Source organism: Pollicipes pollicipes, unplaced genomic scaffold (genome assembly GCF_011947565.3).
Source record: "Pollicipes pollicipes isolate AB1234 unplaced genomic scaffold, Ppol_2.1 Scaffold_7262;HRSCAF=8765_pilon_pilon_pilon, whole genome shotgun sequence".
Classification (NCBI taxonomy): domain Eukaryota; kingdom Metazoa; phylum Arthropoda; class Thecostraca; order Pollicipedomorpha; family Pollicipedidae; genus Pollicipes; species Pollicipes pollicipes.
This window is the reverse complement of record NW_023597055.1, coordinates 4,776,156-4,792,845: the sequence shown is the minus strand read 5'-3', so window position 1 is coordinate 4,792,845 and position 16,690 is coordinate 4,776,156.

Below are 16,690 nucleotides of genomic sequence, written 5' to 3'. Positions count from 1 at the left end.
CGGCATGGCAGCCAAATTTGTGGTCTTTTTATCTGAAGTCTTGCCTTGCGGGTCTCACAATCTAACCAGATGCCCGCCGGAAGGAATATCTTTCGGCTGTGAAAATTCGCTTCCGCCAGGTGCCAGTCCGACGCTCTTGTGCGCTGCCGACCGTGGTGAGATGGTTTGCTGGATCTTCAGAACGGTTTCCATGGCAACCTGAGCAGCTCGGCCCGCTTTCTTAACTTATTTGGGGATGCTTTTGAAATGACATCCACATAACACTGCTGAAAACGACAAACAAATAATCAGTCAAGGCCACGACTTATATCTGGATTTCGTAACTGGGGCACATGAAGAGGCATTTTCACGAAGCCTTATGGTGCACTATGTCACGAGACATTGTGCAAGGTCACGAAAGTCCCGCGGCTGTAAGACGGTTTCAGGCAGTTTCAAACCACAGCTGGCACTATGGGAGTAGTCTATTTCACTTCCATTGACACACCCGCTTTCGCGAGAGACTTGTGTTAGGTTTTTAGATCGAACTTTGAGCGACAAAACCGTGTAGATATTGTACGTGACTTCATGTGAGAATGCCAAGGCATTCGTTACTCGTAATTGTAAACGAGATGGGACCAAGCTGGAATTAAGGGACCAAATACGATGTTTCGCATTTCATTCTCGCATGATGGTTGTTGATCGCTGTGTTTGCTCACGGGTGGAGCATGGTGACAAATGACAGTGGGTAAAGCACACAAGCACGGAGATCTTGTCTTGGAAAAAATTAAAACACTGGGATTACCGGTGAAAATGACACTAGAAAAAAAACTAGAGCTGAAATGCCTTTCAGCAGGGCGGCTCACCCACTGCATTCTCCGCCCACGCTGGTGCTGGCCCATTGTTAAGCGGTTACCTGTTCTATGTCCATGTCAATGTGGCTTCCTGCATGCAGTCCTTGTTATTGCATATCCCGACAGTCCAGAGGGGCGGACTAGTTGATGTGTATGATGTAATCGTTTGATGTAATCAAGAACGACGCACTACTGTTATCACAAATGGCTCATATGTTCTGCACGACTGCACTACTGCGTTATCTGCAGCGACATCTATCTGAAGTGCAGTCGCTTGTGCTTGTTGTGGATCAGGCGTATGCCTCGCCTGCGGTGCGGGTGGCCACTCGAGAACATCTGTACTATCACTGGAATGGCTCGCGTGGTGGCAGTGATTGTGCTCTGCAGTCTCTTGTGCGTCCCTCCCGAGACACCGGTGGCGTGATGGCCCACCCCTCCCGAGACACCGGTGGCGTGATGGCCCACCCCTCCCGAGACACCGGTGGCGTGATGGCCCACCCCTCCCGAGACACCGGTGGCGTGATGGCTCACCCCTCCCGAGACACCGGTGGCGTGATGGCCCACCCCTCCCGAGACACCGATGGCGCGATGGCCCACCCCTCCCGAGACACCGGTGGCGTGATGGCCCACCCCTCCCGAGACACCGGTGGCGTGATGGCTCACCCCTCCCGAGACACCGGTGGCGTGATGGCCCGCCCCTCCCGAGACACCGATGGTGTAATGGCCCGCCCCTCCCGAGACACCGATGGCGTGATGGCCCACCCCGTGGTAGCATGTGGCGACAATGTGCTTACACGTAGTATATCGGCAGCGAAAGCCCACTCTCGTCTCGATGTCAGCCGTTCCCTTTTGCCCCGCACGTCGCTTTTGCACGCAAATTTTCCCGAACTAACGAACGACTCAAACAGCCAATCACAACTTGGTTCGGCGTGCCGTTGTGTCTGCTGCACCACCACGGCGAATGTCCCTCGCTTCCGCCATGCTGAGTGCGCGGGTGAATTCATGTGCGTAGCCACTCATGTACGAACGTCGTTCGTATCTTTCTGTTCATGTGAGCGTAGGCAGTCAGCTCACCAAGCCAGTATTTGTGAGGTCAGTCGGAGCAACTGTATGTGCCGAGAAACGTCACTATGTGAAGGCGATTGTTAATGTGAACGTGAACGCGACAGCTCACACGCTTACATTCCGGATTGCGGATCACATTCCGACGGTGACTAGCTGCACATCACGTTTATTTCAGCCTGGACTTTATACATCGCGGGCAAAGTCTGGGTATATTACCCCTTCCGCACGAGACTTATGTCACTGATACAATATCCCCCGCTGGAGCTGATTCCTGCGAAGACATTGTCTGCCGTAGAGCTTGACGTCTGTTCATTGGCATGTGTGTATGTGTGTGTGTGTGTGTGTGTGTGTGTGTGTGTGTGTGTGTGTGTGTGTGTGTGTGTGTGTGTGTGTGTGTGTGTGTGTGTGTGTGTGTGTGTGTGTACGCGAATTTTGTTGTGATTAGTCATAAGTCTTAACTTGTCCGACTTACTGCATACGGCAGAGGTTGAATGAAGAGCTGCAGTCTCTATAAGATTTACATTGATCATCTCGTTATTGATTCTAGCAAGATTCCGGCCAGTATGCTTTTTGTCCCGATTTTGCGAATACGCTTAACTAAGCCGAGCGTTAAAGAAGCGCGTTAAGCTTCCGAATTCAACCCAATCGATCTTTAAGTGTTCCCTCACTCTTGATCTGAATGGCGTATGGCCGATTCTGGAGTTAATTCCGGTTATTTAGAAAAGGGAGCACGAGTGTTGCCCGCTCAACAGACTAGCTAGGCATGCATCAAACGACAGGGAAGCCAAAGGTGTGAACTGTTACTTGTCATCTACTACATCAAAGGTGTCCACTGACATAAGCTATGTGTTATTAGACTTTTGATGAAAAAAGTCCGGTAGGGTTCGCATTACAACGAATAATATTTCCGGTGTAATTGTATGTGGCCACGGCTGGCCTTAGTCAGTTGCTCGTCGCAGTTGCTGGGATATACCGCTCTTAAACGACCTTGTTTTCTGTCTGATGGATAAATGGCGAACGAAGTGAAATTATGGCTGAACGGTGAAATGGTGTCTGCATTCCGCATATCACATATGCATGGTGCACAGGAATGGTGGAATTCTGCAGAAACCGTATTGCTGTTGAAACTGTCTGTACCTCGAATACGGTTGCGTAACTCACTGCTCCTGTGTTGGCCAACTCACTGTCCTGTCAACGACATCCGGTCCTTCCATTAACCAACAATCTGGTACAGCTGGCCAAGAGATTCGCCAAATGCGTCGCGGCATCCCTCCATCCGCGGGCGGCGCAGCCCAGAGCCATGGGTGACTGTGGCACCCGCGGGCGCTGAAGCCAGCCAGGTGCCTGCCGAAGTTGACCAGGTTCACATGTTGTGTGCATACAAGTCGATCGGAGTTCGTCTGAGCCTGCCGGCGTGAATGCTTTCCTGCCGCACGTCGGTGTCTTTGTCCCGGACCCGCTCTGCGTGGTGGCGCGCCGCTGATGTGGGGCGTTTGACTTGGGGGGGGGGGGGGGGAGGCAGGGACTTCGGCCCGACGGCCCACCCACCCCCTCCTGTGAGATGCTGCACGGGGGAGGGGGGGGGGGGAAGTGGCGGCCCGACGGCCCACCCTTCCGTGAGAGGCTGCACTGGGGGGCGGCCCGCTCCCCCCCCCCCTCGTGAAAGGCTGCACTGGGGGAAGGCTGGCGCCCCTGCACGGGGGCCGCACGGCCCCCCTCCCGTGAGAGGCTGCACAGGAGAAGGGCGGCGGCCTCACCCCTCGTGAGAGTCTGCACTGGGCGGGGGGGGGAGGGGGGGGGGGGGCTTGCGGTATTCCGTTCTCCAATGGCTCTCCGGGCCTCCAGCGCACTCTGCTGCCGGCCCTTTGCTTACAATACAATTTGCTGAATGGCATGCATTTGCGCTGAAAATGACCCCTTTAAAAGGGCACATGCATTCTACGGTGTTGCATTTCCTACAATATAGTGCTGTAGCCATTTGGCAGCCCTCTAGCTTTCGCCAGTCGTTTTCAAAAAGTGTTCTGATGCAATATAGCGATTATATTCGCTCATCACATGTGCTAGATACAACATAGCCACGTTAGTTTTAGCATTGGTCTCTGTTTGCCCTGGATAAGACATGGCTGAGAAAACTATTTTTGTTCAATCAAAACAACTTTCCGTGTGCGGGCATAAGCACGGTGCAGATGCCTTTAATATACATCATAACCTTAAAAGAGACTTCCATGTTGCTCCAAAAGGGGTGTCAAAATCACCCGCCACATTTTGGTTTGTGCCGTTTTCCCTCACACTTGGCATCCACTCCTTTCGCATTACCGACGCAAAAGCTAACTGCGCGGCGGTCAGCTGATTACGCAGAAATGTGGAAGGTCGCCAATACGCCCAGTTCGTCGAACGGTGGCGTCTAAAAATCGCTGCCAGCCCGGCGACGGTTGGACGTCAGCCAACGGCAACCAACGCTAACCAACGACAACCAGCGACAACCGGCGACAACCAGCGCCAATCGGCGTGTGAGACCGACAAGGTCTGCTGGCGCTTCCGTCACATGCGCGTCACTCTTCCCGCCGCCCGTGCGCCACACATGTGACCAGACGGGACTAGACCAGGCCAGGTGGGGCCGAACTAGACCGAGACGAATGGAACCAGACGAGATCTGATGGCAGCGGATGGGACCGGACGAGACCAACCGAACCGAACCGAATCGAACTGAACTGAACTGAACTGGACTAAACTAGTCTGAGCTGCACTGAACTGTACTGAACTGACCTACACCGGACCGAACCGAACCGAATCAAAGCGAACCGAAGTGAACCCAACCCAGCCCAGCTCAATCCAACCCAACCAAATTGATGGATTTGCGTGGCGAATTGAGTCCTCCGTCCTCCGTTAATCTCTGAATCTACAATTCGGGAATCAACAAACAAAGGCCCTCTAGATCAGCAGGGTTTTCTGAACTACTTCTTGGGACGTCCGCCATGGGTAGATTCCTGGTAAAGCAGTGAGCTAGAATCGCTTTTGAACTAGGGTAGGGGTAAACAATTTCATCGCAAAAACACCGTGCGGAAGTAAAAAATTCAAGCACAAAATCGGAAGTTCTGAGTCAGTGTGAGGTGCTCGAGTAAAAAAAGACAAATATTTCGACTTGGCGTGAACCCAGCATCATAAAGGTGACAAAGATGCTTCTGCTTTAAACACCTTAGGGCATGACAGTGAAACTGAACAAATTAAAGAATAGAAATTTCATAATAAGGTGATGAGCATCAAAAACTATTTAACCCCAATGTTTTGATGCTGCACTTTGCACTCCATTTCAACAGGATTTTGTAACACAAAACAATACAAAAAAATATAACGACAAAAACGCCGACAGCCAAAAATTTAACAAGTATAAAGCATTCAAACAAAAAAGTCTTGCACTCCTGCACATCTACACATCACCAACTCAAACAAAACAGACATACTTCTGGCTTATGGTAAGGTGGGAGTCAGGAAATAAAAATATTATGCTACTGTTCTTTGCAAAATATCAATGCTTGTTTTTATGAAAATAACCAAAGTAGGCCTGGCCTAAGGAAGCCTTTCCTCACCTCATCCTGTCTAACCCATTTGTATCACACCAGCATTTGTGAGTCACTGATTCTTGCAAAATTCCTCTTCCACTTACCATCCAGTTAACCAACTTAGCCTGGCTTAGAATAGCCCATATGTTGAGCATCATCTCAGCTCATCTCACCTATTTCCTGACAGCAGCACTTCTGATAAAAACATGCCCAACTTTATTTTTGGCTGGCTTCGATTTCTGTTTTGGTTCAATGCATTTGTGTTAGCTTGTTGACACCAGACAAAGTTGGCAACATACAAATCAAAATTCCTCATATCACTTTGAACATTTCATGCTAATTGCCATGGTTAGCCGCTTCCAAAAAGCAATAGTGAGTATTCTCCACAAAACAATCTCTCTCCTCCAAATGTAGCAACACATATAGATGGCCGCAAAGCCAGTTTTGCTGCTTGCCTTTTGAGCTGCACCAAAAGCACCCATTTTTGCTTGGTTTGGCTTGGTTAAAGCCCAGTGATTAAAAGCTTGAGGTGTTGGTTTCACATTTCAGATGGGATAGTCTCATTAATTGCTAGAAGCCTATATCTGCCTCATATTGTAATCCTGTACAGCTTAGAGTATTCCTGCGTTAAAAATAGTGCATATCTACAATACAGTCATTTGCCAGCCAGCAAACCAAGGCCACTATGGACAGCATCTTGTTAAAACAGACATGAGGAACCATTTCAACGAATTTGAGGCAACTCATCAATAGTGTGGAACAAAACAATTTAACCATGCGTTTTGTGGCATCGTAACTTGTCTTATCAACAAAACTCGATGGATTAAAACAGCAAATGGCTTAAGCTGGTGACAAACCATGTGGGGAAAGCAGATATGGTTAGTGAGTGGCTGCTCAGCAGGAGAAACTTAATGGTTTTTTAGGGGCAATCTTCTTCCTGCCAACCCACACAAAAACTTACCACCTTTCGCATGGTTTGCTGACAGACAGGCTCATCTAACCCACCCAGGAAATCGAAATAGCAATCATGCCCACCAACCTACAAGGCTAAAATTCGAAATAAGCAAGAGGAGGTCCGCATGAGAAAGCAATTTCGAAGGGCAGAATTTCGCTACCAGACACTTCTGTATTAGCTTTGCCAGGTCTGTCCCAAAGCTACGTACGGCAGGTTCATGTGATGTGCTGAGGTAGTGAAACTGGAATGGCTTATATTTTTTTCATTATTGAGCTTCACCATGAACCAAAAAAACGGCTCACTGACGATTTAGCATGGCAAAAGTGGCGTTAGAAATAAGTTACGTGTTCCAAATTGTCTCCTTCGTAACCTATAAATCGTTCCCTGTGGGGTGCATATCAGACATGCTTGGGTGGCTGGCGAATTAATCCAATTTTTATGTGAAACAGGTACAAGTTTGCCATTGGAATATTTTGAAGTAAAATTGATCAGCATTTCAAGCCATGGGTGGTATCTTTAAAGGAAATCGGAAAGGAAAGAGAATGAAGGTGTGTTGCACTCGTATGAGACCAAGAAAAACAAAGGCAATTGAACAAATATGAATATTTCTATTTTTTGATCAAACTGTGTGATCAACTCATTTGAATAAAGGTACTTGAAAAGAAAGCCCAAATGATGATATTCAGCTTTTAGATTTCATTTAGAAGGCATTTCTTGAATTTTTCACTAATGCATTCGGGAGTGGCGCAATTTAGTGGTCAATTTTCTTCGGGTTAAAGAAATACGTGGAGTAAAATTCTCTAGCAGGCTTTGCTGGTGTTTATACCAGGTTTTCCTTTGCTGCTGTGGTGTTTGCGCAGTATAACCCAAAACAATGGGGGTGCGTGAAAGCCTTACATTTGGCACACAACCCGAGATTTGAGGCATTTTATAAGCAAACCAAACTTGATGCATGCAAGCGGCTGTAGTCACTGGGGCACTCGAGCTTTCAGGTATCTGATGCCCTTGTTCTGTGTATGCATAGGCATGATTCCGATGTAGGTGAGGCAGGATATAGCCATAGGTATCCAGGCTCTGTGGAGCCTTGTTTATGCTTGATGTTTTCAAGTGAGCTTGGTTTGGGATGACATCTTAAAACCTCTGAAATAGAATGATGGGTTTGGTATGTATGGCTTGACAATATCAGGTAGGAGTGAAAACAAATCGCATGAAATGTGGGGATAAAGAGTGTAAAATTCTTCCTCATATGGCGTTGCTTTACACCTAAAGTTGGCAATTCCAGGCCACTGTAGTGAAGTCGTAAAGCGCTTTGAAGAAGCTGACGATTAGTTACGCCCTTGCAGCCAGTGTTCTTCTCAAGATACGAATGCAACCAGCGGTAGCTCACATATCGATAAGTGCGACGTCACACTTAACTCGGTTCAACCGCGTCGCCAATATTCGAAACCGTCAGCAGGCTGGTCACGTCCGTCGCAAGCACACAAACCAACATTCCCAGGGCTGGCAGTCAGTCTAGTTATCTTGAATTTTATGTCGTTTAGTTTCTTGATCGAATTTTGACCGAAAAATGTGCGAAAAGCACATATCTGACGGTCATTGGAGGTCACCGTATCACCACTGACCTGTGACGTCAGCACTGACCCAGTATATTTTGTGGTTTGTTTCTATCACCTGCCAAAACTTTCCGGATTAAATCTTATACATATGAAAGCATTTGGTGACTTAGGGCACTAATGCAGAAAAACGGCAGCTCCGACATATGCTCTATACAGGCTCCTGTTGCGAGCGATGGTCAGACCATGATCAGGGATAGTACATGGCCAATATGAAGCCTTGAGTGTCGTCTGACTGGGGCTGCCTGCTGTAAGATGTTTCCATTTCACGATTTCGGCACCAAACGGCTCGCAAAAGTGCATCTTTCTTACTCCAATCATGCCCGATAAGTCGGAGGCTTTTCACACCTGCGGCTGACAGACAACGCATTGGACGGATCTCCACGCCTGGCTTTATCCTAGACTTTGGGCGGACGAAAGGCATGGACTGAAGATGCAAAAGTCTGTAAAGAGTCTCGTTTCATATAGCATATTCTTGGTTCGATAAACGTGCTTTAGCTTTTGAATGTCAATGACATTATGTGAAAACAATCATTTTCTTGTCAGAGCGTTCCGTATGTACCAAAGCTTCCTATTGAGCTCAAAGTCTTATACAATTTTTTCAGCGTATTTATCGAGCAGCCTCTGACAACCACGTATACGTAGTTTTACGGGTAGGAAGATTTATGCTACGGCGATTTATCCATCTAATGTTGTTTGTGTACAAAGATTGATACTCACGAAGATTTGTGTGCGGGGGAATATCATAAAAATATGTGCCACCACTGTTTTGTGTATGAAGATATATGATTCAAAATTATCAAAAACGACTTTCCACCCCGGACCCAGGTAGTAGAGATAAGGAGTACTAAGACAACGCTATAGCATAGGTGATATAAACGTTAATGTTATCATACTTGGCTAGCTGACAGATATAAAGCTTCCGATGAATCTGAAAGATTGCTTGATGACTTCTTACATCTACCAAAAAAGTAAAAGCAGGCAACGCGGGTTTTAAAAACAATGTCATGCAGCGTCTTCGAATGATTGAAATAGGAGGCCATCAGGTAGATACATCTGTATTTTATTTCGTGCAAACCTTCGATTGGCTGAAGTTCTTGAGCAGTGTGGTCAAAGCGCTCTTCGGTTTGCCATATTTCTTCGCAAATAGCCCTTTTCACCATGAATTAATGCTCCGGAAAGTTTAAAAAGTTAAAAAAATGTTCTTATGAAGTTTTAGTATACACTTAACTCCCTGACAAGGAAAGGATTGTGTTCATGCAATTACATTACCATGGAGTACATAAACCACGTGTCTCCAACTAAGAATGAAATTTGCAGTATTAAACGAGACCCTTTATAGACATGTCTTCAGCACATGCCTTTAGTTCAGCCAAGGTCTAGGATAATACCTGGCCTGGCAATTTAGAAGGATCATTCATCTTAGATCATGTTAAGATATAGGGAATGTTAAGGTATAGATCATGTTAAGGTATGTGAGCCCTGTAAGCTCTGTAGCTACTGTAAATAAGCTCTGTAACTATTGCAAACCTAAGACCGCGGGCGCTACAAGGATATAGGAGCTTATTTTGCTGCGTCTGCGCAAGAAATACCACCAAATTTTTAAAAGAACGTTTTCAAAGACTTCTGTAGAAAGAGGTAGGCATTAGAACTGTCCATAAAAGCATGATCTTCCTCATAATCAGCTAACCCCAATTTTGTCAAATTATGTGTCTTTATAAACATGACTTTAATCTTCGCGAAGCCTTTCTAGCCACAAATCGCTAACAAAAGGTGTGTGGCTAAAGAGAAAAAACGCTGAAATGCCTCATCAAGTTTTGCGCCATAATTCGTCGTGAAAACGGCTAATATATGCGTTTTACAATTGAAGCCCTTTCGTGATTCCACACATCTGCTAATGATTTAGCATGGGTGCCGCCGAGCTGATGGCCCTAGATGTGTAAGCAGCCGTCATTTTCTTTGAAAGCATCTGACATATGCATTAAACTACCGCTAACTGATGCACATAACTTGACATGATGACCTTAGTCGCATGCATAAAGGCCCTCTGCAGCATTACGCCTTTAATGCATACCTAAAGCAAGCGTCAACTGAGGCCAAGCATGCAGACAAGTATACGGGTTTGCACAATAGCTGTGCCACCGTTTCACACATCTGTCATCTGTTATTCCTGGCGCTAAAAACAGAGCAGCGTTTTCTCGGATGCCAGAGATGATATAATTGTTCCAACAGTTGAATATTTCGGGCTCTGTTTGCTCCAGGCTCAGTTGTGATACACATTGACCAAGGTTAAAGCGTCATCAACCTCGAAGGCTGGCACCGATGCTGGAAATGACGGCTGAGTCAGTCTCACACTATGGGTCCCCCCCCCCCCCCCCCCAGTAGATGATCGGCTGGGTAGCCTGTGTGGGCTGTAGATGAACCGCTGGGCAGCCTGTGTGGGCAGTAGATGGTCGGCTGGGCAGCCTGTGTGGGCAGTAGATGATCGGCTGGGCAGCCTGTGTGGGCAGTAGATGGTCGGCTGGGCAACCTGCGTGAGCAGTAGATGAACCGCTGGGCAGCCTGTGTGGGCAGTAGATGGTCGGCTGGGCAGCCTGTGTGAACAGTAGATGATCGGCTGGGCAGCCTGCGTGGGCAGCAGACGGTCAGCGAGCGGCCTGCCCCGCGGAGCGGACAACCAAAGCTCGACCTGTTCGAGACGCAGACGGGACTGCCCAATATCGTGTCCCAATATAACGTTTTTGGGAAAATATGGATGTTAAGGACCAGTCTGTCTCTCCGATTCAAGGCGAGCATAGTGGTGCCACCGCTTCAAAATTTTTGCCTATTTAGGGGGTACAGAAAAAGTCTATAGCTCAGCACTTTTGAAACACTTTGACAATTTTTTTTGTAACTAAGCGAGGCAGGTAGGCTGGACACGGTATGGACTTCCCAGTACACGTTCGCAAGCATGAAGTGCCAAGGGTAGGTTCGGGGACGCACGTTTGACGCTAGTGTCACCCGTGCCCAAGCCTGCGCACACCAGCGGATGTAAACACGCGCTCGGTTATAGCTGGTGTTATGACGCAGGTCGGTGGTAGAGTGACTTTGCATGTCAACTGCATCATATCTTCGCCGCTTACTTTCATGCTGAATGTTTGTTTACATGAGAAATCAGTTCTTATTTCTAGCATCGGCATTGGGTCATTGTACGTATTTTTAAGTTTGAATGACGTCCAGAAACCCCTTTTAATGTTTTATCAGATAAGACACGTGAACATTTTAATGCACATTGCAGTGCACAGTTTTTTGAGGTTTTGATATCGAATTCCTTATACAGGTGCTCTGCCATCGTCTACGCCCGCGGAAACGTTTCGATTTTTTAAATACTCATAACGTTGGCAACGATAATATAAATCGTCTAAGATCATGGCCATGCACCTACGATTGTTACCACCCAAGATCTCGCGGCGGCCAATCTGGACTTGTCGGGACATAATTAGGGTAACAACCGAGCGAGAGTAACCGGAAACTTAAATGCATTAGCAGTAAAAATTGCTGGGAAATTGTTCACGTACCACGCTTATGTACGTTTATGCCTCGCGCAATATTTTTCTCGAGCCCAGGAGCTCTGACGCAGCGTTTTCACGACCGGAAAGCCTGAAAGCTCTCCAGGAAGAACGCGACCCAGATAGACCGGGGCCGAGACCCCAGACGGGCTCCGAGGTACTGTAACGTCACTTTGACGTCATACAGCGACAGTCGGACGTGCCTGGACCACAGGCCGGCCAGATCGTAAAGACAACATACCGACAGACACAGAGGCTCAAACAGAGGCTCCGAACAAACAGACGGACTCCCTCGCCCCCGCCTCCTCCCCCCCCCCCCCCCGCTGGCTAGATCAGCTGCCTGAGACCCCGCTGCGACGGTGAGGACGCATGGGGAACCGGTGCTACCCCGTTCCCCTCCACCGGCCGTGGCCTGGCATGAATTACTGGCGAGCTTGGCGGCTGCGCCAGCCACGTTCTCCTGATTGGAAACGACGTTTTCATGTGCCCACTACGTTCTTAAAATTTCTGAGCACATATCACGTTTTGCCAGCACACTGCATGTGGAAAGCAAACTTGCATAAATTAATTAACACGCGCTCGGATGGGGGTGATCAATCTGACCCCTCGAAGGTTTTTCCCAAACGATTTCCGAGCAATGCGGTGTAGCCGTGACAAGTTTTGCGCACCTGTAGAACATTAAATCGCAGATCGCTTGGTATCAAAGATTTAAATGTTTCTTGTAAGGTCATTGACCTACGGCAGGTCAAAGTCAGGCAATAGATTCAGCGAAGACAACTAGGAAATTGTTCAGTCTGAGGCAATAGCGGAGTGTTAGACGAAGCCATGCATCGCTGTGATAGTTTTCTAGATAACACAACAATTGAATTAACAAATTCTATTTACCTAGGATCAGGTATGAGGTCAGACCAAGGTCAAAAGCAGCCTGTTTTATCATTTTATGGCTTGCTTTTTGGGGTGGTTTCGAGTGCTCATTCCAAATTTATTGATAACAGGAACCGCAGGATACGCCCTCCATGGACTTCCGAAAGACTTCTAAACCACGGCGAGGCACAGGGGCTGGATCTGCCTGCTCACAGCTCTGGACATTTCATCGACTTGAATACATCCAGCGCTCCGATCTGTATGTTCCCGGTACGCTGGGTTGATGGCCTGTTTTGGGATGCCGTTGGCGACGGTCCGTGTCAAGAAAGCATCCGACGGGGTTACCACTCCGTACTTCGCGAATGCTCCACTCTCCGAGATGGATTTACAGGGGCGTGCGCGGGAACTCACAATGGGGGGGGGGCATAGTCAATGCCAATTGCCAAAATTTGGCGAGTTGGCTAGGCCTAACATGCTGATAGACTGGAAGGGTATGTAGACATGGCGTGGAATTTGATTACAACTTTGACGTATAAGAATCCGCGGTGTTTTTGAACCAGGTCGGTAGGCTTTCCAAATGCGTTGGGGAAGAGTCATAGCAAGAAAAAGTGGCTCAACCTGTCCAAACATTCATTGAAAACTTGACTACTCCAAAGATTTGACCCATATTTGTCTCAAATGCGGGGTCGGCTGGAGCCCCCCCCCCCCCCCCCTCCCTCCCCGGGCTGAAAGGTAGCCACTAGGAAACAAGGAAAGCAAACTATACCCCTAATGTCCCTCACAACTAACAGAAATTGCCAATACCTTTTGCACCTTTGAATGTATCCCACGCTCAAAAATCATAGATAGATATCCTTTTCGGTGCAGCTGAACCTGGGCGAAGGTTGAATTATCAGTTCTTTTGGCAGTCTACCACCACTGTGAGGCAGGTGAAGTTGGTTATCCACTGAAAAGCTCTTTACGTCTACTTGCGAAATATTGGTTACAATCATATTCCAATCATTCGCCTAGAAGTGTCAAAATGAAAAAAAGAACATGCAAATATGAACATTATATCAAGTGAAGCTTGCACAAAGTCTGCATGTTGTGTGAAGCCATATGTTTATTTACTAAAATGTCACGTAGACAGTGCATGGGAGTTCATTCCGTGTTTGCTGGATAAGGATCTAGGCTTTCTTAGAGCCATGAATGTTGGTTTCCAAAATAAATAGGAGGGAAGCAGAGCTGAAAAGTGACTAAACCTGTCTGAAACCTCACTTAAAAGTCGACCGTCTAAAGACTTGGCCCACCTTCCTCATTAAACGAAATAAGAAACTTCTCCCTGCTTTGAGTAAAAAAGGTGTTGCATGCCTGTAAGCAGATGCTAACACACGCCCGGGTGACCGGTTGGATACCCTTCACTCGGGTGTGGGTCAAATTGAGATCTCATGAACTAAGAGAGCTAGAGGCACCAAATTCACAGGGTGTGTTGACCCGTATGTAACTTCACTAAGGCCAAAGTTTAAAGTCCCTAGGTTAAGACTTTCAGGTCAGATAAGGTAAAAAAGTCAAGTTCAAAATTGGTTTCCAAAGGGCCCCTAGAACCTGGACAACTGTTTTAAGCAAAATGCCACACGCTGAGGTAAGGTTAGTGACCTTGTTTGAACTTTTAAAGGTCATGATAACCAAAATGATGCAAGTCTGTTTTGAGTTTTGCATTTGGATAAGCGACAAAGATTACGCTAAGCAGCATGTTCCTAAAAGCAAAATGTTTACCTGCGCCATCTTAGGTAAGCGATCTATTTTGCCAATAAGAAGTCCATGGAAGGTGTATAATGCGGTTCCTATCATCAATAAATTGAAAATGAGCACCAGTATCTACCCCATACCGCAAGCGTTAGGGTGATAGAACAGGTTGGTTTTGACCTTGGTCTGACCTTAATTCCTGACCTGAGGTCAATGTAATTTGTTCATTCAGTTGTTGTGTTGCCGAAGGAAGTATCTCAGAGTTGTATGGCTTTGTCTGACACTCTATGGTTGGATCAGATTGAATGATTTCCTAGAAATCGCCCTCGCTGAAACCATGGCCTGATTTTGACCTGCCATTCGTTAGCGACCTTACAAGCTACGTCTAAATTTTTAATGCCGGACGATCCGCTATTTAATTGTCTATAGCTATGCAATATTTGGCGCAGCTACGCCACGCCGTTCGGAAGCGATTTTGGAGAAAAAAAACTTCGGGGTCAATTTGTCCCCCACCCAAGCGCGTGTTACAGCTTGAGGCTTCAAACTAAGGCTTCAAGGCCCTCAAGGATTTTACCTCTTTCTGCAGGCTGGCGATTTGGTGGTCCTTCTCCACACACTGCATGCACTCATGCATGCAAAACACAAGCCATCGCCATTGGTTCAATTGTTGTACTACCCCACAATAAACTTGGAACATCTGCAATTTTAAAATGGAACGTGAACATGTCTCAACTAATATTACACCGCACCAACAGCACTCGATCTCGAGTAATATAGCACTGCACCAACATAACGAACAGCACACAATTTGCTTAGATTCCAAAGTAATCGACTGTGTAAATCACATGGTGCTGCAATTTTTTTTGCAAGCAAATTTGTAAATACTTGGATAAACAATCACAAGGAGCGTGTTGATCCATCGAAGACTATTACAGTGATAAACACAAGATCCTAAAGAAGATTTAATGAACAAGTCAGTTATGTTATGGAAGTCAGTGCAGAACGTTGTTATAACCTTTTCATAATCATAACCTTTTCATAATCCGGTGATGCCTGGGAAATGTTTTTGTCTCCCAGGGTGTCCAGCACAGCCTGGGTTCGTGTTCTCTCATGCCGCCTCGCAAGAACATTCTGAGACATTTCCCCGAAACAAGATAAGCGCTGTTGGGATGTGCATGTATTTTTGTGTTTTGTGCTTTGTGACCTGGTAAAGCAATCGATGAAATCATGTCAGCATGGTAAGTTATCAATGCTTTATTTAACTGTGGTCTACGCAAACCTGGCATGAGCAAAAAAGATGGAAAATGGAGTAAGCAAATTCAGATATGGAGCGGCAACAAGCTTACCTATCCTTGTGTTGACTCTTACCTTTAGTATCTAAATCACCACTACTCAAAATTCGGGACTGCTTTTGTTCTCACTCTACCTTTCCACTATAATTTTGGAAACGCCCTTGTTCTTTTTGTTTTTGCTCACTGGGCTTATGGATGACAGCCGGTAACAGTTGATCGATGAAATTGAGCTCGCCACAGGACCCCTCTTCAAGTCGATTGCATTTTGTGATGTCCTTACGCTCATTGCGTCTCATTTGGGAGCTATTCGCACCAGCTCACTAGAGCATGTTGCAGTGTCATTCCCAGGGCTTTCTCACAGCACGTCGGTTGCAACTAACAATTTTCTCGTCTTGCCAATAAGCTCCCGCGGCCGACGACTGAAGTGGTGGTGATAGCGCTGAGCAAGGCTAGGTTTTATAGCGGGCATCCCACATCTGCGTGAGGTTTTGAGCTGAAATAGCAATATTGAAGATTGGTTGGAGCAGTTCACAGCTCTGCTCTTCTTAAGGCCTAAAGCCATTTAGTTTCCGAGCTATACGCACGCGAAGATGTTGGAGAATTTTTCGGGGGAGACTATTTCAAGGTCACCTTGGCGTTCATGACTTCATAACAACGTCATTCAAATCCGAGTATTTCAAGTATTTGCATAAGACATGAAGCGATCAAAGCCAAATAATGATCATGATAATAATGGTAGAGTCCTTCGTATATGGCGTTTGCGAGCGCGATTTCCAGATATAACAGCCGTCAACTGGCTCTCAATCAATGTTATGCAAGGTACGATAGCGTAATCAAACAATGACGTATTGAGGAGCATAGTTATTAAACAGCGAAATCATGTTGTCAAGAGCAATCTTTCCTGCTCAAAAGTATCATATCTGATACTTGCTTCAGTATCTTGAAATTTGAAATATTCTCTTTAGCAAATATTTCGGGGTAAAAAGCAGTGATTTATTGCTGTAATTTGCTTAAAGGAAGTGTTCCACATTTGAAGATATTGAGATAAGCATCAGACATGACGGGGAGGAACTTATAACTGTTGGTAAGCTTCCAAGGTCCAAAAACGACCCTAAATAGCAAAATTTCGAAGTTTGTAAAAATGCGCCCCATCACGTCATAGTTTGATGGCGTCATGGAATGGTTTTGTGACGACAGCAATACCTGACAGCATCTGGCGGCCAGACTTAAAGAATGCT